Here is a 25,160-nt window from a genome sequence, read left to right as displayed (position 1 = left end):
AGCTACCACTCACTAATTTTTTTCTAGTAAGTTTTGGAGTTTTGTCATAAATAATCATAGATAGATAAATTAATTGTGGTGGAGTGGTTCATAATTTTGCGATAAGAAGCGTCATAAAGGCAGGAAGTTAAAACGAATATGATTCAGCAAGATATAATAGATATGCATGTATGTAGTCACAGACGTCGTCGAAGAGACAACGGAGACTTCTCTCATGATGGTGATAAGGGAGCTATTTTTTGTCGCAAAGTCTGAACGTAATGTTGTCCGACCTGGGAATCGAACCCAAGGTATTTAGTGTGCAAGTTCTTAGTGGAATTCTGTAGCTCATTTCTTGATTACACTATTAATTTTACATTTTGATTTTACCGGGGGTTCTTACCATAGCACTTGACAGGTTTTTAGGCAAAAAGTAGATTTTTGCAATTTTAATAACGCGAGTTTTCTAATTTGATTCGAAGAAAGAACATGTCAAATTCTATGGATGTACAATTTGTTTTCAAAAATATTTAAAACTCGCGGTATAGTTAAAAATTAAATTCGAAGACAAAATATAAAATATTAAAAAACGTTAAAACTCAGACCCTAATTTAAACGCAATTTGTAAGAGTTTGGTAATAATCAAATACATAGATATTATATCTAGTGAAATGGTGGCGTTGTGTACTTTCTGTTTTAAGAAATAATGCTCTTCAAAATGTTTGTTACAGCGGAAAAGGTACACATTTTTTCTAAAAAATTATAGAAATGTCATAAGATTTTCCCGTTTTTATACCTCCACTAGGGTGTCCAAAAAACCGGTTTTTCCAAACAAAACGGTTTTCGGTTAACTGTAATTTTCAATATTTTCAAAAACCGGTTTTCGGTTTTCAAAAATTTTCAAAACCGGTTAACCGGTTTAAACCGGTTTTGTTTAAATAAGTACAAATTTGCTCATAATTGATAAATATTTGATTAAAATTGTGCGGCAAGGGGTAAATTAAGTATAACGACTTCGTTATTATATAATTATCTCATAATATCCTTGTTATTTGACAATAAACCTCGAAGTGGGGACAGCAAAATTAGGACCGAAATTCTGTTCTATGAATAGTAAAAGCTCTTACAAATATAAAATTGTGTACCAAAAGAATTGAGTTTACATTTTATTATGTTCGGATTCTTCGTCTTGCTTTGCCAATCTCAAACTATCGTAAAATTATTGAAAATTCGGCGGCAATTTGATTAATGACTAAGTTGAACCAAACATTCGTTTTATATTGTAGATACTATAGCTATATTTCCTAGTTCACTGCATTAGTTTCAAAATGTATGAGCAACTTCATAAAAACTAACGTGTGATATAACATATACGCAGATTTTTCATACAAATAATGTGTGTACCATTGGAACTGCGTAGTGAATTTAATTGGCACAACTCTACATTTTACACACAATATTTTTCAAATTTAAAGGTATGTGACATTTAAAACTTTGCCGTACCTTGTGTTAGTTAATTTAGTTTACCTTCAAGAATACAATTGTAATGAAATATTAAATATATTACTATTTTTTTAAAACCGGTTAACCGACACAAATAACCGGTTTTTTCGGTTAACCGAAAATAACGTTTTTGGCGAAAACCGGTTTCGGTTTTGTAACTCAAAACCGGGTAACCGGTTAACCGGTTTCGGTTTTGGACACCCTACCCTCCACCATATGTCATTCCGTTTGTAACACGTCGAAATATTCGTCGGAGACCCTATAAAGTATATATATTATTGATCAGCATAAAATTCTATGTCGATTTGACCATGTCCGTCCGTCCGTCCGTCTGTCTGTCTGTTGAAATCAAGATACAGCTCGCAATTTTAAAGATAGAGAGTCAAAATTTGGTACAGAAGTTTTTAGTACTTGCAGGATGGTTGGTATTGAAAATGGGATATATCGGTCCACGTTTTGATACAGCCCCCATAGAACGGTACCTCCCGATTTTCGGTATTTTTAAGGTTTTAGCTTCATTATCCTACCAAAATGGCTGCAATTTGGTACGTTGTCTTCTTTAGGGGTATAAAACTTTCCCCCAGAATTTTGTCGCTATCGGTCCACACCTTCATATAGGCCCCATAGAACGGTACCTCCCGATTTTCGGTATTTTTAAAGTTTTAGCTTCATTATCACACCAAAATGGCTAAAATTTGGTACATAGTCTTCTTTACGGGTACAAAACTTTCCCCCAGAATTTTGTCAGTATCGGTCCACACCTTTATATAGCCCCCATATAACGGTACCTCCCGATTTACGGTATTTTTAAGGTTTTAGCTTCATTATCCTACCAAAATGGCTGAAATTTGGTACGTAGTCTTCTTTAGGGGTATAAAATTTTCCCCTAGAATTTTGTAGGTATCGGTTCACACCTTCATATAGCCCCCATAGAACGGTACCTCCCGATTTTCGGTATTTCGAAGGTTTTAGCTTCATTATCACACCGAAATGGCTGAAATTTGGTACTTAGTCTACGTTGGTGGTATAAAACTTTCCCCCAGAACTTTGTCGGTATCGGTCCATGCCATCATATAGCCCCCATAGAACGGTACCTCCCTATTTTCGGTATTTTGAACGTTGTGGCCTCAATATGCCAACGAAATGGCTGAAATTTGTTATTTAGACTTCGGGGGTACTCAAACTTCCCCTTTAAATTTGTCGGTATAGGTCCACGCCTTCATATAGCCCCCATGGAAAAGTACCTAACGATTTTTCGTATTTTGAAGGTTGTGTCTTCAATATTCCACCAAAATGGCTGAAATTTGGTATTTAGTCTTCAATGTGATATAAAACTGTTCGCCAGAAAAATGTCTGTACAGGTCCACGCTTTCATATTGCCCCATTTCTGACTAAAATTCGTCGGTATAGGTCCACGTTTCGATATAGCCCCCATAGAACGGTACCTCCGGATTTTCGTAATACTGAAGATTGTGACGTCAGTATCCAACCGAAATGGCTGAAATTCGTTATTTCGTCTTCCAAGAGTTATAAAATATTCCATAAGAGTATTATCAGTATAGGTCCACGTCTTCCTATATCCCCATAGAAGCTAACTTCTTGATTTTTAGTATTTTTTTAGTTTTAGCCACATTCTCTTACCGAAATATAGGAAATTTGGTATTTTGTCTTCTTTGAGCCTAAAAATTTTCCGTCAGAAATTTGTCGGTATAGATCGACGTTTTGAAATAGCCCCCATAGAACGGTGCCTCACATTGTTTTACCGAAATTGCTGAAATTTAGTATTAAGTCTTCTTCATACACGAAAGGAAACTAATTATTCCATTTTACTTCAATACAACTTGTGGTGGAGGGTATAACAAGTTCGGCCCGGCCGAAGTTAACGCCTTTCTTACTTGTTTAACAATAAATAAGAGTTAATATACATATGTTCAAAACAATGAGTCTATTAATAATTGCATTTATTTTTGGTGTCATGTATTAAGTTAAGTATTAAGCTGGAGATCCTCGTCAATATACTTCAGAGGTAGGCTTAAAATCACAACTAGAGTATATACATAAGTATCATTCAATTCAGTGATATCACTTCGGTAAGACCAACGTAGTTAAATGACAAAAGAAAGCGAATACAATCGGAAAACCTTAGAAAATATAAGAAAATATCTTAAAAATATTGTTGTATTTGTTTACAAATACATACATATTTATTTCAGCACAGAGAACATAGCCAAAGCGGTTGTAACGCTGTGGAAACTACAACTATAAAATTTTTTAGGAAATCCAATCTTCCCGCAATAATGTACTAAAACGCCACGGCCAAAATTGCGGTAAATAAATACATGTGTCCATGGAATATTTAAGGCCTCGTCGCCTGACTTCCTTGCCGTGCTTTATTTCTGACATAATACAAATAAAAGAATAAAAAAGGTCGAGCCAATTTCGAACAAGGTTGCCCGCCCCTTTCTTCTATATTCTTTTATTTTTATTATGTCAGAAATAAAGCAAGGCAAGGAAGCCAGGCGACGAGGCTTCTTATGTGTCCAGGTCTTTAGATCCTTTCCTTTGAACAAAAGTTCAAAATTACAGCTTCAATTCTTCACTCTAATTTTTTGAGTAATTTATTAGAAGATGTGATTAGCTGAGAATTGATCCATGCAGAGGAAACGTTGAGACATCATGGCGTCATCCACTTGTATTTTTTGTATAGGCAGATAGAATTCAGAAGTTGTGCAGTGATGGGAAAAACGCCGAGACGCATGTCCACTTTGTTGGTCTTTAATCTGTTTCTATTAATATTCCAATCGTTGTTGTTTTCATAAAGAAACCAATTGTAGTTATTTCCCTAAATGCATCTGTCTGTATACCAATTTTGGAGTCAAAATTCCAAATTCTGGTTCCCTATCGTGGATATTTTCCTAAATTGTTTAGAAGCAAGCAAAACTCTGGCAAACACTTTTGAATTCTTCTATCTATATATGTAAATATACAAAAACTCTTAAGCCTTGTAAAAACTTATTCTTTTCACAAAAAATCAATGAACACAATTGTCCCAATATACATTTTTATACCCTCAGCCTCTAGGCACACTTTCATACGACCAAAATGTGCCTCATCCAAATCAATTTCTTTGTCCCCAAGTGTGCTTTTAATCAGATTCAGACAATTTGGAGTCCGTCCGAATCGGATCAACCGATTAAGTCCAAAATTTGAACCTCATAATATTTTGTACAAAAGTAGAGCAATTTCGGGTACCCACCCACACAGTTTAAGACCTGCTCTCAAAACATTTTAATTTTTTTAAAACAAGTTGTGTTCGGGGCCCCTGTTTCGACATTATGTTTAATTCAGGGGCAAGTCCATACTTCTTGAGAAAACTGCTTAGAAGCTATTAAAAACCGCTACTGCCACAATTTGGAATGGTTGTGCACGACAAATTTCGAGACGGGTTCTGCGTTGGTCCAACTTTGTAAGGTTTCAGCGAGTCTTGGATAAAGTTCGAAAATGGTCCACTACATTCGGCACCTTCACCATAAAAGTTCAAACTTTTGCGTTAAAATAGTAGGCACGAGAGCTTTGGTTTTAGTAATATTTTGAGAAAAATCATTTTAAGCTCGCCATATCGGGGCGCTCCTTAGGGTGACTCACCCACTAAAGTTCAACATATTTTTTAAGTGCAGTCTGTCCGAGGATCCTTTAGTTTTTTTCCGATCAGTTTTTTTCTTTTGTCTTCCCAAAGTCGTAGAATAAATAGGAAAATTCCTAGAAATATTATGCATCCATTGAAAGTACTTATTTATTCTATAGCGTCCTATTTTACCCTAGATACAATCATTTTGATTTTCTATGCTAGATGCAGTCGGTTTAAATCAACTCTTCTGCCTTTATTCAAAAAAATAATAAGCAGGAAATTCCTTCTTCGTTCAATAGACATTTTAGAAGAGTGCAAAATAGCGTTTATTTTCTAACGTACGCTGTATCTCTGAAACTTATTCGAAGTGAAACAAAGAGACCAGTTTAACATAATCTTAACGAACACCACTGCGGTGGAACATAAATTATATCATGAAAAATGGTTTATATATGTATATATTTTTTTTTTGCAAATTTTAAGCACAATAAAGAGTTTGTAATTTTTATAATAATCAGAATAGCTCACTACAAAAACGAGTTTATTTATTGTTGAATTAATGTTATCAAACAATTGAAAATCAAAAAATCACAAGAAATGTATTTCTAGATGTTGTTCATAAGCCAAAGTATTGGACGTTTTATGCCACAAACATTCAATAAATATGACATTGTTCTGAAGTCAGTAACACTATAGTCGGTGCAAATTATGATTAGACCCTTCAAAACGACTCTAAACTTGACATCAACTGTGCCGAAAATGAATCATATATTTTGGACAATAGGTATACAGATGTAGTTAAATTATACTCTGTAATACTTCCTCCAATACTTTACTTTTCATATTTCTCGACAAATTTAAAACAGTATAAAGTTTTAGGAAGAAATGAAAAATGTGTGTAGCATAAGCTAATATCATATGCAAACCAAAATCATGACGATCGGTTTATTAGTTTTCGAGCTACAGTTGACACCGCAAAACGCTTCAATAAAAATATTGTTTGGTAGATGGTCAATTGCCACAAAACTACGTAATATTTTTCAACAAGAAAAATTCAGAAAGTAGATTAAGATGTGCTCTTTCAGATGAAAAAAAAAATCTACTAAAAACTTTTCATATTTTTCTTAAAAAAAAAAAAAAATCATGAAAAATGTCTTTAATTGGGCTTTACAACTGGGGTTCACCCCTTAAAAGCGGGCCTGTAAATCCCAACAAATTGTAAAAAATTCTACGCGGGGGTTGACAATTTTTAACCGTGATGGTCGTGTACAAATATTAAGAAAAATTTTTTGGGAAAACAAAACTTTGTTCGTTATAAACGTAGTTTCTTATAACCGACTAGATGCGATGAGTTTTTTAAAATATATAAAAACCTTGTCTTTAAGCGAGACAGATTTTTTTTTAATTTTTTGCCTGACTGTTGGGTAAAGATCGGTCAATTTTTTCGTTAAAATCGAAACAGTTCACATTTCTTTTCATATAGAATTTTTAATTTTTTTTCGCTTAATGACAAGGATATTATGTTCTTAAAACGCCCACAAAAATATACGAAGATCGGCCCATTCGTTTTCGTGCTATCGTTGGCACCACAAAATGCTTTTACAAAAAAAGGGGTTCTAAAGTACCACAACACTATACGATATTTTTCAACAAGAAAAATTCAAAAAGTAGTTTAAGATTTGCACTTTGTGCATAAAATGAGTAGTATTCGGTCTGCACAACTAGGGATAACCCACTAATTGACTAGCTGCCAGCTGCTGACTAGATACTAAGATGTCATCCTCGGCAGCGTTACCGACTGTAACCTAGGGGATTTTGGGGTTTAATTTTTTTAATTTGTATTTTTTACCATGCGTTGTTTTCACGAGTGTGCCGTAAGAGAGTGGATCATCGTACTTAGTGACGACTGGCGTAGACTAGGCTACTTATAATATTGTTCATCAAGATGTGCCCTATCTTTGAAATTTAATATTGGCTTTAAAAGATTTTTCACTAAAATAAAAGTAGTTGATGCTGTAATTACACATCATTGATATACATAATATTATATATGTATGTGATATCACATATTTGTTTACCAAACAACTTGGATATTGTCCATGATAATAGTTATCATTAACTTTCAGCCAGCCATCAAAGAGTACATCACTTGGAGGCTGTAAGTTCAGAGCTAAACTGGCAGAGCAAAAAAAATAATAATGCGAATGTGTTCATTGACTTCAGACATTCGCCATTACCATCATCAGGCAAGCAAGCACTCACTCTTAATGTATAAACATTTTTCGGTAGTTAACTACGTACTAACCAAAAAACCTATAGATGGTTATCCACTTTGCCCGCACCATTTACTGCCTTATTATGGGATCAAACCTCTTTGGAAGAGAGCACACAAAAATGATTTTTTATTATGGTTATTGCGTAAGCTATGGCAGGGATTTGAAGAGCATATGTTGTTGTATTTGGAAAAAACTGATGCGTTAGTATCTCGCATTTATGGCCAACAATGTTTTGGGGCAAAACATTTGGCCAAGTTTGACCGAAATTATGTCTATAAGAGTACACTTAAACAATAATCGTTTATCAGGTATTTTATGCTTATTCTAAGTGTCCACAAAACCAAAACTAGATAGCAAATGGCATAGAGGAATATTTCAAATGAAACGAAAAGAGTTAGGAAATGTGTATATTTTAGGAAAATGATGAACGATATATTTATAATTTTTCAGAGAAAAGAAGCTTTGGAATATCTTTTAAATGTTCCATCATTTTTATATCACTTAAAAAAACTTTAAAATTCAATTCCTTTTTCTATTACCTTTAAAGTAATTAAAAAAAGAATGAAAAAGGAAACTCTTAAAATCATAAACATTAAATTGGCCTATTTGCCTAATTAAATTTCTCTTTCAGCTAAGAGCTGTATTTGTGATTTCGCAGACAATTGTTTGTTTGTTTTCCTTTTGGATTATTTTCGAAGATTTATTTGCGTTGTTGCAATAAATTTTATACAAATATTAAATGATCAAATTACTAAAATAATGGCGTGAATAAAAGAAATAAGTTAATGAGGAATATATTGTTTCGGATTATAATTTTAATCATTAAATAGTTCTTTAAATTACAACTAAAAAAACTGATGAATGGTAGTGAACTACAATCCTTTAATTGAAACAAGGCGAAAAACAATAAGGTGTGATATTTATGATATACATAAATACATAATTCGACGAGAAAATGTAGCTAAAACAAGTAAAAAAGCGTTAAGTTCGGCCGTGCCGAACTTTTTACACCCTTTACCATAAAACCAGGGTTCGGAGTCGAAGTATTTTTGGCTCGACTCCGACTCCAGACAAGTTTTTCACGACTCCGGCTCCGACTCCGCGTCGACTCCGGGTAAATTCCTGTACCATTAAAAATGAAAAAAAAAAGTGCACAAATATTTAACTTTTTCCCATATTTGGGCCCATATAGGCTAATCTGTTTTTTTTCTAATATATTATTTAGAAAGGGCATTCTTTCGAATGTAATATATGTATATTTGTGTAAAAAATATTAGAATTTACGAAAATTATGGATAGAAAAGGTAAAATCTTCAATGTTTGGCTTTAAAACTGAAGTTTTTGGTCTTAAACGGTAAACACAACTTGAAAAATAAAAGAGACTTCGAGACTTCAAAGGATAGTAAATACTCTATAACTTAGCAGAATATATGTACCGTTTGCTTATATGTTTTCGTATAACTTTCTTTTAAAAAAGTAATGATTTTCGAAAAACAATGGTGTCCCGAATTTAATGTTATATTTCTAAAATATAGAAAAAAATTGCCCGGAGTCGGAGTCGAGTTATTTTTTTTTCGACTCAGACTCCGACTACAGCAAGATTGCTCTACTCCGACTCCGAAACCCTGCATAAAACATTAGTTAGTTTTCTTTTCTGTTCACAATTTTATGTGGATATATTTTGTGACCACGGATACCCATATGCCTACATAAATGTATCAAAAAATGTCTTCAATCATGCGACAACTTTATATGGGGGCAATATTAAAGTGTGGACTTATGTTGACAATTGTTGGTGGACAAGTTTTGTGACCACTGGGAACCTCAAACGTCAACTTACAGATAGATGGGTGAACACTTGTAGCTAAACTCCTCACAACACCTAAAATCGGGAATTAACGTCATATGGGGGCTATATCAAAACATGGTCCTATGTTAACAATCTTTTATGGAGAAGCTTTGTGACATCAAACGTTAAATTATAGATTATTCTGCCAAAATACCTGAAATCAGGGGAATCGTAACATAGGGGCCTCACCAACTCATGGACATACATACTTATGGTTGACAATTTTCGGTGGAGAAATTCTGTGACCACTTGGAACCTCAAATGTCAAATAACACTCAGTTCGGTCAAAAAGTAGCCAAAATTCTCAAAATATAAAATCGAAATGGGGGCCATACCAAAACATGGGCCAATATTGACAAATTTCAATGGAGAGGAGTTGCGACCACTGGGAATTTTTTGCTGGAGTAGTTTTGTAACCACTGAGAACCTCAAATGTTATATACAGAAAATCTGGAAGTACCGTTCTATGGACACCATAGTACATAGAAGTAGTTCTGTGACCAATGGAATGGCATCGCTGATGGGAGCTAAACCAAAACACAGACCTATGTTGTCAATTTTTGGTACCGATGTTTTGTGATGGGAACATCAAACGTCAAATTATAGGTAGTGAGGTCAAAAAATGTAGCCAAAATTCTCAATATACCGAAAATCGGCATTTATCTTTATATGGTGGCTATACCGAAACATGGACCTATGTTAACAGTTTTTGGTGGAGGAGTTTTGCTACCAATGGGAATGTACCGAAAATTCAAAATACCGAAATTTGGGATGTACCGTTGTATGGGTCGAGAAATTTTTTCGCCACTGAAAACCTCAGATGGCAAATAACAGCTAGTTTGGTTAAAAATTTTAGCTAAAATCCTCAAATTTCGAAAATCGGGGGTACCGTTATATGGGGGCTATACCAAAACAACGACCTATGGCAACAATTTTTGGTGGAGATGTTTTGTGGCCACCGAAAAACTAAAAAATGTCAGGTAATTCGGTTTAGAATTGTAGCTAAAATCTTCAAAATACCGAAAATCGGGAGATACCGATATATGGGGACTATAGCAAAACCTGAACCTATGTTGACAATTTTTGATGGAAATATTTCGTGTTCGCTGGTAATCTCAAATGTCAAATTACAGGTAGTTCGGTTAAAAGTTGTAGTTAAAATCCTCAAAATACCGAAAATCGTGAGGTATCGTCGTTATGTGGGGGCTATACCAAAATATGGTATAGCCCCACATACCGTTACCGCCCGATTTCAAGTTTTTGTAAGATTTTTATCCACATTTATAATTTAGCATTTAGGATAGACATATGTTCATATTTTGGAATAGTCCCCATTAAAAGATACCAGCCGCTTTTAGGTATTTGCCCGTCATTTTGCATTTACGGTTCATAGTGGGTAAAAACTTCTCTATTAGAAATTGTTGTGGTAGGCCCAATATTGAAAGGGGCAAATGAATTTGCATTTCTTATTGATGTATGTTTTGTCCGTTGACCACTTGTAAGGGATGATATTTTACAGAAACCATAAAACTAACAAAACTTCTGGAAGAGCAACAGACGAATGGATGTGCAAAGAGGAAAGAAACCTCAGCAAACGCCATATTGAAAGCAAACGCCGCATTGGTTATTCCAGCAAACCTGCTGGTGCCATTACTATCCACCCATCCAAGCGGAAGAGGACATTGAAAGCGTTTGCGACAGAAATACCTGATTGTTCCAAAAGTAGCACGGACTCATCCTTGGGAGGATGTTAATACAGGATCCATCAGCAAAAGGAAACATAACCCAACCGACATAACAAGACGCTTTGTTATAAGCTCAAAGTTCACCGTACCCCCATGTTCAACATCATGTGCTGGATCGCGTTCTCCTTGTTGCCATGGAAGATGAACTACATGGGTCGACTAAATCACCAAATATCGAGAACTCGTTTGTGCAGGATTTCATGAGCAATTATGCTCAATTAAAAACAGCCTTCAGCAATGGTAAAACTGAGATTAAAGAAACAGGCGGCTGCAGAGACGTCATGAAATATTTATTCCGTCATTTCACTGAGAGGAGTTAGATCCGTTTTGTATAAATTAACCAGATCTCAAACACCTGAAAACCCAGAACAGATAGCGAAAAATCTGTTCATTCATTTCTTACTCATGGGTTAATCATTGGTTCAGGAGTCTATTGTTCCGCCCTGAATACCAAAAATCCCAGAATTGATCAAAGCAACCAGTCCTGTAAGGACGCGATCAAAGTTATACAAGATTTATACAACTCCCAGAGACAACCTCCCACTGAGATTCGCGTTGACTTTTTTAACTTGTTAAACATTCTGTCTAATCTTAAATAAAAACTCATCAAAATAAGACACCGGGATATAAGGTTTTAAAAAGGGCATCACCCTAAAATGTTCATTATTTTTTCTCAATCTGACATCTTCGTTCCATTTCTTTGTTTTCATCCCCTTTTCTTTCGCTCCTGTATTTCAATATGAAATAAAACTCTTAATGCCAAAGTAGAAAAAAACAAAATACTTACAAAGTTCTCAAGTTGTTTGCAATTGTATTTAACTTTATTATTTAGCTTTAACAGTTATATTTGCTTATGTATTTTTGTTGCTACTGTTGCCTTTTCTCATTTAAATGCTACTCGACATTGTATTTTGGTTTTTCTTCTTTAGGTTCCTATGAAAATTTTTCCCTCCAAACACCAAATAAAAAACAATTTGAACAACAGTTTTAGCATTAAACACGTTTCGGTCAAATAAACGTAATAAAGTTTTCGCATTCTTGGTAAAATAACATTTTCTAACCACCATCCATCCATCTGGAGAGTAGAAGAAGCGAATTAAATCAACAAATTTAATATTCATTCCATTCTTTTAACTGAATTCTATTATTTGGAACCAAACCAAAAAAAATAAACGAATAAGCAAAAACCAAAAAGAAGACAACATCTGTACAAAAAAGATGTAATGATGATGAGTTGATAAGAGACTCATTACAGGGGATTGCCATAAGCGTTGTTAGTGCTTTCTACCTCTAAAGGATTTCTGTTTAACAGTATTGTTTTAAATATATATATATATATTTATAGGACTTGTATAGAAACCCTATATTTGGAAAAAATGTTTTGAATATGTCCACAAAATATTCCATGCCATTTTTTGTTGTTGTTTAACAAAATCAAATGTTTGGCTTAGCTCCAGCCAAAAGACTAACAAATGCACAGACAAACAAACCGTAATAACAATAAAGTACCAATAAAAGAACAAATAATGCCATGTTAAACAAATCTCAACAAAATTCATGAACAAATTTTAGAAATTTCATTATAACATTTAACATACGTAAGGATGAATCTGAATGTGGTAATTTTCTACTTTTAAATGTACTACGCCTGTGGCTTTTGTCTCTTTTTGGTAATTTCTTTTGATTGCTTAACAAAAAATTGAAAGAATTTACTTTACGAACTTAATGAAATACAAATCACAAGGGACCATGTGTTAACTAGCTGAGTTTAAATAACACTGTACAACACAAAAAACAACAAAAATTATTATTCGGCCAGATTATGAAAGAGGACCGAAAACAAGAAGACACGTGCATCGGCGTTTTGAAAGTTTACGTCGGGAAGTAACCTAAATAGGCGTGGCAATTTCCGCCCATTTCAACAGGGTTTGAAATATTCGACATCAGATTCCTTGGAATCCTTGCATTTTAGGTATAAAGTGTCTTTGGCAATATTACCCCCCTTTGGCCCCTTTTTCAAAAACGTTAAAATGTGGTCGTATCAGATCAAAATATTCTACAAAATTATTTGTCATAAATTTTACTATAGGTCCCCGAATACACCAAAACTCTAAATCGTACCTAAACGCCAGGAATCTGCCAAAAGTAAAATCACGGTTTAGGGTTAATGTTGTACTTTATCTAAGTTTTAGTTTCAGAAGATTATGTGTGCTCGATCCAAACTGTTTTTGAAATATCCATGGTGAATATATATAGGGAAAATATCGGTAACCCAGATCGGACTTTGTAAAATTACGTATTTTAGTACTATGAAAATATAATTAATTCAGTCGATTTTATCAGAGCTGGAGTAGCTGCCATCATTATAGTATTTAGGACCATACCAAAATCATGGATGTTAGGACTCTCAGATATATATACACTGGACAATAGCCGTAGACTATCCCCGCATTTGCACATACAATATCAGAAACCTATGACTTATCCTGATGACGTAATATAGTACTAAAATACGTAATTTAACAAAGTCCGATCTGGGTTATCAATATTTTCCCTATATATATATTCACCATAGATATTTCAAAACAAGTTCGGATCGAACAGACATAATCTTCTAAAAGAATTTATAATGAAAAATATCAATAAAATATATTTTGTGGCCGTAGATAACGAAAATGTGAATAAAAACGGTAGAAGATGAAGATGTTAAATTTTATAGCTACAAATCTCTTTTGTTCAGAGAATGAAATGAAATTTGATTTGGAACATTTCTTCTTTTGACATAGTCCCCATAAAATGGAATTATTTTAGGAGATTTTGACTCAGTATAGAATAAATTTTTATTAAGAGTCTAAAAGTAAAAGTAAAAGTCTAATTTTGTAACCTCGTTTTCTTAACAAAGTATTTTACTTAGATATCTAGTTTGTTTTGGTACATACAGTGAAATTTTGAGTAGAATATTTCTTCTTTTAACACCTTTCGTCTAATACTGCATTTCATCTTACTTTCATACATCAACTCGAAAAAAGAACAAAAGAAATTTATTCAAAAACAAGTAAGCAAAGCCTATAGTCTGAGAGAACCGACCATGTGATACTCTACATCACTACCAGTGAGTATTATTATTAAGTAAATCAAAATTCCATTATGGAACAAATAAACTTATTGTAAGAAATTACATTTATCACCTTATCATATCCAGATTACATAAGATTAAAATAATTGTTTCACAAACATCCCTAAATGCCAAAGGAGACTTCTTTCACAACAATGATTGCTCCCCAATTAATTTTGGATCAATGATATGGAGAAGTTTTACATGGCTGAGGGGTATTTTTCCACCGTTGAAAATTTGATATTGCCTGACCCATACCATTGCACCACGGTGGCTCCAATAAATATTGGTACCATGGACATTTGAAGATGTTGTAATATACGCAATGATTTTTTCGCATTTATCATATTAAATGTCTCGAACTTCTATTCCTAAATAATCTGAAAATATAAAATTGCCCATGTTATGACATTTCATATAGGGTTCCTCGGTGATGCAATTGCATGCTGAATGTCCGGGTTCCATTACCAAGCTAGGCCACATCAAATTTTCAATGGCTCCTTTACCTTCACAAAAATTAATATTTCAAAAAAAAACTTTAAAGTTACTGACACCAATAACATTAAAAATTATAGTTGGCGAAGCGAACCCATGCAATATATGTATAAAAGATCCAATTGAACTACTACGATAGGGCTCCACGTAATTTGAAATAATGCAAAAACTGGGAGGAAAATGTGGTTCTATACACAGAACCCATTATATATTAGGCAGTAGGCCTATTATCTATCTGACACATTACTGTAATATGCATCAGGGGAAAGGTAAATAGTTCTTCTTCTATATGTAGACTACTATGCCCTCCAGGAATTAAAATAAGGATCAAAATTTAAATTTTTATATTTTTCATACAAAAGTAATGGCCCATTTCACCCGCTAAATAATATCAAATCATCATCCAGAAGCTGTAGACAACTTCTTCGACCTAAACTCTTACATCGTGCAAAATTTCGTGACTATTGCGCTACAATTGCGACCTCTAGCGTGTTAATCATAAACATTAACACCACAAACAAATAACTGGATATATTAGGCTGTAACTCTGTTATCTTACCATGTAAACTAACACAATTGATATCAATATAAAGGTCAGAAGTTCGCCTTCCAATTACTATTTACGTTGGCGGAATATTTATTTTAGAAATAAATATATAAGATGTATATTAAACATTTTAACAATTTTCACACAAAAATTTTGGTCCATATTATCTGATCACCATGTCAAATTGAAAGCTTCTTCTTTGTCATATACTCTTGCCTTATTTAAAATTTCGCGTTGATCGGACTATTATTGCGACCTACAGAGCCGCTACAAAATTGGATAAATATTATGTTTTTGGTCTATTTCACCCGCTAAATATTTAACGATCACCACAATAAAAATAGGGATCTATTCCGGCCTGGAGTTTGCTTGCAATTTATAATGGACAGACGGACGGATAGACACACATCTCAAAATTGCTTTATCTCATCGAGATATGAAGATTGGTATACCACATTGGGGGTCTCCGACGAATATATCGCGGAGTTTCATGAATTTTTACCAAAACAAACTTATAAAACCCTTTCCACATAGTGGATTTGGATATAAATATGTTTTTAATTACAGAAGCAATAATAATTGTTGATTGTAGCGGCAACTTTATTTTGCTTGCCAACGTACAAATCTTAATCACGGCGCACAGTGGTTTAGAAATCGATTTTCCTGGCCAAAACCCCCATTTTTGCTGTCACCGATTGTTATTTTCTATATGGGATTCGATAGTAAACATATTGAAACTAAGAAAGGCAAAAAATTAGATCAAAATATTGGAAGGTATGGGCGTAGTGTGCTCCTAAAGACGAATAATGTTTCCGAATTTTGGAAAATACGTAATTTTTGCAAATATCTGGAGAAAAAACAGCTATATCGCAGAAACTATAACATATCGTCTGCTCCGTCGGAAAAGGTCGTAAGTCCCTCTGATAAAATTTTTCAGGAGGAAGAAAAAACATTCCAGCGCTTTCTGTATTAAAGATTTTATTATGATGGTAAAGGCAATATTCTTCGTTTATTTATTCCGCTTCAATACCTGTACTTTGTTTGATAAAATTCCGTCGCGTTTGGGAGATAATTGGATGTCTTTGGACTTACGACCTTTTCCTTGTACAGTTTTGTATTTTTGTACGGACTTACGACCTTTTCCTACAATTTACGGACGTTTTTAAAATAAAATAATTATACTTTACAAAACAATGTGGAAAAGGGTATTATAAGTTTGTTTTGTTCAATATTCGTGTAACATCACGAAGTATTCGTCGTAGACCCCCTCCCCTTGCCATTTTTTCATATCTTGACGAGATAAAGCGATCTAGCTATGTGTGTCCGTCCACCCATTAACAATTGTAATCAAACTCCAGGCCTCAATTTTGGACCGATCATCACGAAATTTTGAGGAGAGGTCGGGTTCCGACCAGATATGTTAGTTATGATCGAAAGGTGTGAAATGGACCAAACCCACAATTTTTACCCGACATTGTAGCTGTCCTGTAGATCGCAGTAAAATTCCGATCGGCGCGAATTTTTAAGAATGAATTTAGTTTAAGACAAAGAATAAGCTTGCAATTTAACATGGCGATGAGATAATTTTTAGCGGGTTTAATGGACCAAATCTTTTGTGTGAAATCTAATATATAAAAGACAATGTGTGTATGTTTCTATGTTCCGCATAAATTTAACGGCAAGGAACAACCGTGGTGAAAATAGGCTTTATATTTTTTGAATTTCGGAGGGTGTGGGGGCAGGCCCTATTTTTTAAAGAATGCTTTTTTGCAAAAGTTATGAAAGTATCGGTCAGAAAATTAATTTGCGAGGCAACGGGTGTTTAATCTCCGACCATAAGTACTTATTCCATGTAATTTTCAGATTATCCCTTGGTGGAAGTAGGCTATATATTTTGTTGAATTTCGGAGGGGCGGGTTACACCTTTGCCCTATTTTTTAATAGTGCTATATATAAAACTTCCGAACGATTCGGTTTCCCCAATCCTGGGTACATATTTTAGCAATAAGACCCGACCAGAGTAAAATTCTAAGTCGGTATAACGATGACCGTCTGTCCGTCTTTTGAAATTAAGATACAGCTCGCAATTTTTAAGATAGATCTTCGAGATTCGGTATAGAAGTTTCTATTACTTCTAGGATGTTTGGCATTGACGCCTTCACATAGGCCCCATAGAACGGTACCTCCCGATTTCCGGTATTTTGAAGGTGTGGCCTCAATATTCCTCCGAAATGGCTGAAATTTGGCATTTATTCTTCGTTTGGGTGTAAAACTTTCTCCCATAAATTTGTCTTTATAGGTCCACGCCTTCATATAGCCCCATAGAACGGTGCCTCCCGAATTTCGGTATTTTGAAGGTTAGCCACATTGTTTTACAGAAATTGCTGAAATTTGGTATTAAGTCTTCTTAATAAACGAAAGGAAACTAATTGAAGTAAAATTCAATACAACTCATGGTGGAGGGTATAACAAGTTCGGCCTGGCCGCATTAAACGACGTTCTTACTTGTTATTAATAGTCACTTGCGTATTCCAACTAATTTGCGATGGAAAAATTATAATTGACATAAGAAAAGGTAACCGGTTGGGCTAATATTTAATATAAAACATGACACGTTGTACTTAAGACCTTGTATTTTCGCCTTACGACCTTTTCGTTCAGTTAAATTTCATGATTAATTCCGTTAATGTACGTGGTTTCTTAGCTACCTTGTAATACCAAATAGTGTCATTTTTTGTCTTCCCAAGTATTTCTGCCCCAACTCACTGCATCTTTTGTTTTTGTCTGCAAACCATGTATAATCTTCAGCAAGTAACGTCTTCCTGCGTTAGGAAGTTTATCATCAGAGCTTTCAGAATCACCGTGAAAACTATCGTCTAATTCCATTCCAAATTCTACTGCTATTTGTTAGCAAAAACCATGATGTCTTCTTAGTTTAATAACATTTCAATCAATTATTATTTTAGAATGATTTAATAATATAAACATTGCACTTACCCGTCCCTTAGAAGGGATTACTTTATTAAATTCAGAATACAAACTTATCTCGTTATGTGAATAAAGTTAAGTAAGATATACGACAGAAAAAACAGTAAAAATGTTGATTTTTTTTACAAATTTTTCAATACATGAGGTATTTGAACACATACAGCATCCAAATTTGTATCAATAAAAAGGCCAGAAGTCCATTTTTCATAATCAGTTCGCTTATAGGGGAAAATAGATTTCAAATGTAAATTTTCGTTGCAATATAGAAATTATCACATTTTTGTTCAAAAGTTTGGTCCACAGGCTCCGCCATATATCATCCGATTATCATCCAATGGTGTAGGCTAGTTCTTTACATTGTACCCCAACCATGGATGACGTTAAAAATTATATCTGAACTACATTAGCTGTAGTATTCTTTTAAAGTATATATTTTCTTGTGGACTTACGACCTTTTCGTACTCAAATTTGTACGTTTTGTGGACTTACGACCTTTTCCGACAAGGGCAAAACGTATAGAAAAACGCGACATACTATCATTTTCTTTGTATCCTACGACGTTTTTTGACTTGTATTATCATCCTGTAACAAAAACGCGATTTCCAAAAAAAGTGGACTTACGACCTTTTCCGACGGAGCAGACGATATATTGTGTTCGTTGTTATTTTTTTAGGTAGGTAGGATTGTGCCATCGTGGTGCAATGGTATGCACGGGGTGCACTCAAGAGAGAAGTCACCCTTGTCCCGCCTGGGGTGTTTGTGGAACAAGTATTATTATTATAAAGGATTGTTGCCTTTGGAAGTCGCTTTAATAAATTACCGTAGAATTTATTTTTCCTTAGGTACCAAATTTTGGTGAAATTCCAAGTTTAGTGGACTAGAACTTTTAGGGAACAGCTTGGAACAATGTTCAGCTTTCACGGAATGATGCCCGAGAGTGTCCTCTTTCAGTCCATGTATACTTTTGTAGCAGTTCCGTCCGTTTTACACTATTTTGAATTTATTGAAATTACATGGGTAAAAATGTGTGTGTTTTTCCATACCGTTTCCCATTTATAGGTTTTTCTCACAAATGGACATTTTTTTTAATAAATGAGTTTTTATAAGAGTTTTCTGAAAATCCAAGGAGTATTTTCAACTTTGGAAAAAAATTTAAATTAAAAAAAAAAATTGACATTTTTTATACCCTCCACCATAGTATGTAGTATGTTTTTCCGTTTGCAACGCATTGAAATAATCTTTTGCGACCCTATAAAGTATATATGTTCTTGATCAGCGTAAGATTCTGAGTCGATCTGTCCGTCCGTCTATCTGTGGTAATCACTCTAGCATCCACAAAAATGGAGATAGGACGCTGAAAGTTTGGGATGATGCGTCTTTTGTTTGCAGGCAGGTCAATTTGGATTATGGGCTATATCGGTCAACGTTTTGGTATAGCCTCCATATAAAGATACAGCCCGATTTCAGGTATTTTGCCGTTTTTAGTCACAATTTCAAAGATACCTCTGATTTCAGGTATTTTGCCGTTTTTAGTCACATTTTCAAACCGAATTAGCTATAATTTGATATTCAGCGTTCCTAGTGATCAACAAACTTACATTCCAAAAGATATGGGCATAGGTCCGTGTTTTGGTATAGCCCCCATATAACGGTCCCTCCCGATTTTCGGTATTTTGAGAATTTTAGCTACATTATCTGGCCGAACTACCCGCAATTTTACATTTGACGTTCTCAGTGGTCACAAAACATCTCCACCAAAAACCGTCAACATAGGGCCATGTTTTAGTATAGCCCCCATATAACGATTCCACCCGATTTTCGGTATTTTAGAGATTTTAGCTACATTATTTGACCGAACTGCAATTTTACATTTGAGGTTCCAAGTGGTAACAAAACATCTCCACCAAAAACCGTCAACATAGGTCCATGTTTTAGTACAGCCCCCTATAACAGTACCTCCCAATTTTCGGTATTTTGGGCATTTTAGCTACATTATTTGACCGAAATTCCTGGAATTTTACATTTGAGGTTCCAAGTGGTAACAAAACATCTCCACCAAAAACCGTCAACATAGGTCCATGTTTTAGTACAGCCCCCTATAACAGTACCTCCCAATTTTCGGTATTTTGGGCATTTTAGCTACATTATTTGACCGAAATTCCTGGAATTTTACATTTGAGGTTCCCAGTGGTCTCCACAAAAAACCGTCAGCATAGGTCCATGTTTTAGTACCAAAAACTGTTAATCTAGGTTCAAATTTTGGTGTAGCCGCCATATAGTTCCAAGTTCACGTATACATATATACATATATATAAAATATAAAATATTTTAGCTAATTTTTTTAAAGGAATTACCTGTAATTTAACGTTTGAAATTCTCAGCGGTCAAAAAACATATCCACCAAAAATTGTTAATATAAATCCAAATTTTGGCTAGCCCCCATATAACGGTCCCGATTTTCGCTATTTTGATGATTTTAGCTACATTTTTTGACAGAACTATCTATAATTTGACATTTGAAGTTCCCAGTGATGACAAGACGTCTCCACCAAAAATTGTCACTGTTTTGCTATAGCCCTCATATAAAGGCTTCTCCCAATTTTTGGCATTTTGAAAAATTTTTCGCACACTGAAAATTGTCAATACAGAGCTATATTTTTGCTAAAAGTCCCCATATAAAGGTACCTCCCGACATTGGGTGTTTTGGGGATTCCATCCCCATCTACAGTATGCAAAGTTCATATTCGTACACCCCTAAAAAATGTATAAAACCGTTATTAATTCCATATTTTATGTGCAAATATGAAATAATTGATAGGAATTACCATAACGAAGAAAGATTTAAGAATAACAAAACAAATTTTTAATTTATTCCGTCATTAAGGTATAGCTGGCGCCTGTGTGGTGGCAAAATTCGTATTCGTACACCTATAAGCACTATATATTTGGAGTTTTTAAGGATTTTCAAAACAAAATACCGCAAATTTTTGTTTTAGTCCTCTTTTTGAATCCCTCTGCTATAGAAATATTTAAAAATAACGGTAATTTTATTAAAAATGTTGCATGAATAAAAAGTCGGAGGAATATTTAAAATCCTTAAGAAAATTGTGCTAGATATGATTAGCTATTGCAATTTATTCCCGAATTTTTGACGAAAATAGCTAATAGCAGTCCTTCTGTAACAATATTCGAGGTCTAATATGAAAATAAATGTTGTAAGCGTTTGGAAATGCAAAGAAACGTAATGCGGGTTTAGGTAAAGTAAACACATTTTTCATTTTTACTTGGTATATATCGCAAGTTTCGTTTTATATTTGACATAAAATGTATTGAAGTTTTAGAATACGGTTTCGAAAATCATTTTATGTCAAGAAATATCGGAAATTACTAGGAATAAAAAAAATGTTAAGGAAGAAAATTTTCCCAGAAATAATGCATTTCTTCAAAAGGTTACCCCACGCTCCTTCCTGGACAATTTACTTCATTCTTTTGACATTTTTGTACTCATTATGGATCCTTTGTTAAAAAATATAATTCTCAAGAAGTAAAAACCATTATATACGCAATTCGGCAGCCATAACCCTCGTTCATTGTAAACGTAGAATTTCAGTCGTACGCAGACAGTATGAAAACTTGTACAGTTTCATTTTTCTTCATAATTTCTCACAGTTTTCAGCATAAAATGATTTTCGAAACCGTATTCTAAAACTTCAATACATTTTATGTCAAATATAAAACGAAACTTGCGATATATACCAAGTAAAAACCAAAAATGTGTTTACTTTACCTAAACCCGCATTACGTTTCTTTGCATTTCCAAACGCTTACAACATTTATTTTCATATTAGACCTCGAATATTGTTACAGAAGGACTGCTATTAGCTATTTTCGTCAAAAATTCGGGAATAAATTGCAATAGCTAATCATATCTAGCACAATTTTCTTAAGGATTTTAAATATTCCTCCGATTTTTTATTCATGCAACATTTTTAATAAAATTACCGTTATTTTCAAATATTTCTATAGCAGAGGGATTAAAAAAGAGGAATAAAACAAAAATTTGCGGTATTTTGCTTTGAAAATCCTTAAAAACTCCAAATATATAGTGCTTATAGGTGTACGAATACGAATTTTGCCACCCACACAGGCGCCATCTATACCTAAATGACGGAATAAATTAAAACTTTGTTTTGTTATTCTTAAATCTTTCTTCGTTATGGCAATTCCTATCAAATATTTCATTATTTGCACATAAAATATGGAATTAATAACGATTTTATTCATTTTTTAGGGGTGTACGAATATGAACTTTGCATACTGTATATGTTTTCACCGAGCTATCTGTAATTTCACCTTTGAATTTCACAATGGTCACAGAACTTCTTCTCCTAAATTTATTATGGTCCATGTTTTGATATAGCTCCATATAAATTTGCCTCCCGATTCAAGACATTTTTAGATGCATTTTTTACCCGATTTTAAGGTTTTTGAGGAGTACAGTAACATTTGTTAACCGAACTATCTGTGATTCGACATTTGAGGTTCTCAGTGATCACAATACTTCTAAATCAAAAATTTTGAACACAGGTCCATACTTTGATATAGCTCCATATAAAGGTGCCGCCCGATTGAAGACATTTTTAGATGCATTTTAGGTATCCGTGGTGACAAAATATTTCCACCTAAAATTGTGGACAGGAAAGAAAATAATAATTTAGTATCAGAATATGTTATGGTGGAGGGTATAAAACGTAACTTTTTTACTTCTTTTTTAATTTCCATTTTTTTAATTTATAGAGGGTATATTAAGTTTGTCATTCCGTTTGTAATTTGCGACCGTCTAAAGTATATATTCAGCATAAAATTCTTAGTCGATTTAGCCCTGTCTGTCCGTCCGTCCGACTGTTGTAATCACGCTATCTTCCGAATGAGTTGAACAACACCGATGAAATTTCGTACACATATGTTTTTGGTCTGAACTTAGATAAAGTTCGAAGATGGGCTATATCGGTCCACGATATAGTATAGCCCCCATATAACGGTACCGCCCGATTTCAGATATTTTGACGTTTTTAGCCACATTTTCAGACTGAATTAGTTTAAATTTGACATTTAGGGTTCCCAGTGAGCAAAAAACTTCTCCACCAAAAATTATGGACATATGTCCACGTTTTCTTATAGCCCCCACATAGCAGTACCGTCCGATTTCCCGTATTTTGAAGTTTTTAGCTACATGTTCTGGCCGAATTGGCTATAATTTGGCACTTAGGGTTTCTTGTGGTCAAGTGACTTCTCCAGCTAAAATTGTGTGCATAAGTACTTTCGCAACAGAAAGAAAACTAATAATTCCATATTAGCTCAGAGTATTTTATGGTGGAGGGGATAAAAAGTTCGGGCGGCCGTACTTAACGCTTTTTAACTTGTTAAATAGTTAGAACATATAAAAACTCAAAAACACTCATATTTTGATGCACAATATAAAACAACTTTTACCTTAAATTTCTCTGCAACCGATAGAATTTGATTGCTTTTAATGTGTCGGAAAACTGAGTGTTATCTGTCGAACAAAAAAAAAATAATTATGAAAATATCTCTATCCGTTCAAAAGTTACAGAGTTTTGACCAGGAACACGATTCTGAACCACTGTGCGGCGTAAAGTTCGGCCGGGTCGAACTGTAAATAGAAACAATAAGATCCCTTTCGTTTGTGAGGGTACTAAGCTCTTTCTCCCCGTTAAGTTTTTTTCTTTGGAGGAGTAGAATATCTTAACTGATGATATTCAATTTATCTTGATAAATTTCTGTGTAGAAGTTTTCTATTCTATCTGTGTAGAAGTTTTCTATCTATACAAGTTACATCCACTTCAGAAGTAAAATGTAGCAATGAGAGCTCACATAGGGCGTTATCGTTTTTCTTTCCAAAACATGGACCAATATTTACAATATCTTCTGAAACTGAACTTTTGTATCTTCTGACAATACACAATACCAAAATAACAGCAATATCGGTTTGAAAACTCTCGAAATACTTAATATTAGGCAATACCGGTTCATGGGGCATAGACTAAATCGTGGCTACATATGTATAGTTATTCGCGTGTGAGTTTTCTATCTTCGCGGAACACAAAATTCCAATTATTAACCAATTCGGTAGAAAAATGTGATTAAAATCTTCAAAACATTTTAAATCTGGTCGTACCCTTATAACGGGTGATCCAACAAGAGGTACTTTTTTCAGCAGCCTTTTTTGACAGATCACCCGTGTGTAGGGTCACGTGTTCATGTTATTTTTGTTAAGTACTGTTTGACATTTTTTCATGGAAAGCTTATGAAAATTCGCGTTATGTGGGGAGTGTGTTTCAAGCCTAATTTTGCTCAGTGATGAGACACATTTCTGGCCTTATAGGTATGTAAAGAAAAAAAATTGCCACCTTTGGGAAGAATAACAACTTAAAGAGATTCAATAGCTGTCATTTCATCCAGAAAAAATTACAGTTTGTGGGTCGGTGGAATCGTTAGACCCTATTTCTTCAAAATTATGGCGGTTAAGACTTCATCGCAATGCCGACCGGTATTGCGACAATGGATTGATTGAAAGAACACTTCGGTGAACACGTTTTGGACCAGTCGATTGGCCACCAAGATTGTCTCATATCACTCCGTTAGACTTTTTCCTGTGAGAACATGTAAAGTCAAAATTGTTTGCGGATAAATTCGCATCTATTCCGGTTTTGGGGGAAAACTTCAGACGTGCCATTCGCCAGTTACTAGTCGAAAAGCTTGAACGAGTCATTGAAAATTGGACTCAAAGGATGGACCGTCTGAGACGTAGCCTCGGCCAAAAAATAAATGTCATCGAATATTCTTTCAAATGATAATAACCATTCCCCGCTCAATTTTCGGTGTTTTTTCTTTAAAGAAAGTAGGAACTTCTAAATGGACCGCCCTTTATAATAAGAGCTGCAACAAAACGTGGAGTTATATCGTATGTTGTTTTTTAATGGAAATTCTTTATCCCTAGCGACACAATTTTGG

The 25,160-nt window shown here is 34.2% G+C and overlaps 1 protein-coding gene across 4 annotated transcripts in view; it reads left to right on the top strand.

The window, feature by feature from the left end:
- Positions 1-25,160, top strand: part of LOC141397052 (ras-related protein Rap-2b) — a 232,473-nt gene that overhangs the window by 39,947 nt on the left and 167,366 nt on the right. Inside the window, exon 1 of one of the 4 annotated variants that reach the window (XM_073972887.1) lies at positions 14,074-14,092. The exons of the other annotated variants lie outside the window; for them this stretch is intronic. The gene's annotated coding sequence lies outside the window, so the exon portion shown is untranslated. Of the gene's footprint in view, positions 1-14,073; positions 14,093-25,160 lie in introns of those variants that run through there. 4 annotated transcript variants of the gene reach the window in all.

This window comes from Musca autumnalis, unplaced genomic scaffold, assembly GCF_047663935.1.
Source record: "Musca autumnalis isolate F117 unplaced genomic scaffold, ASM4766393v1 scaffold_3, whole genome shotgun sequence".
In the NCBI taxonomy this organism is placed as follows: Eukaryota; Metazoa; Arthropoda; class Insecta; order Diptera; family Muscidae; genus Musca; species Musca autumnalis.
Note: the sequence above shows the minus strand (reverse complement) of the source record. Positions and strands in the feature narration are given on the sequence as shown.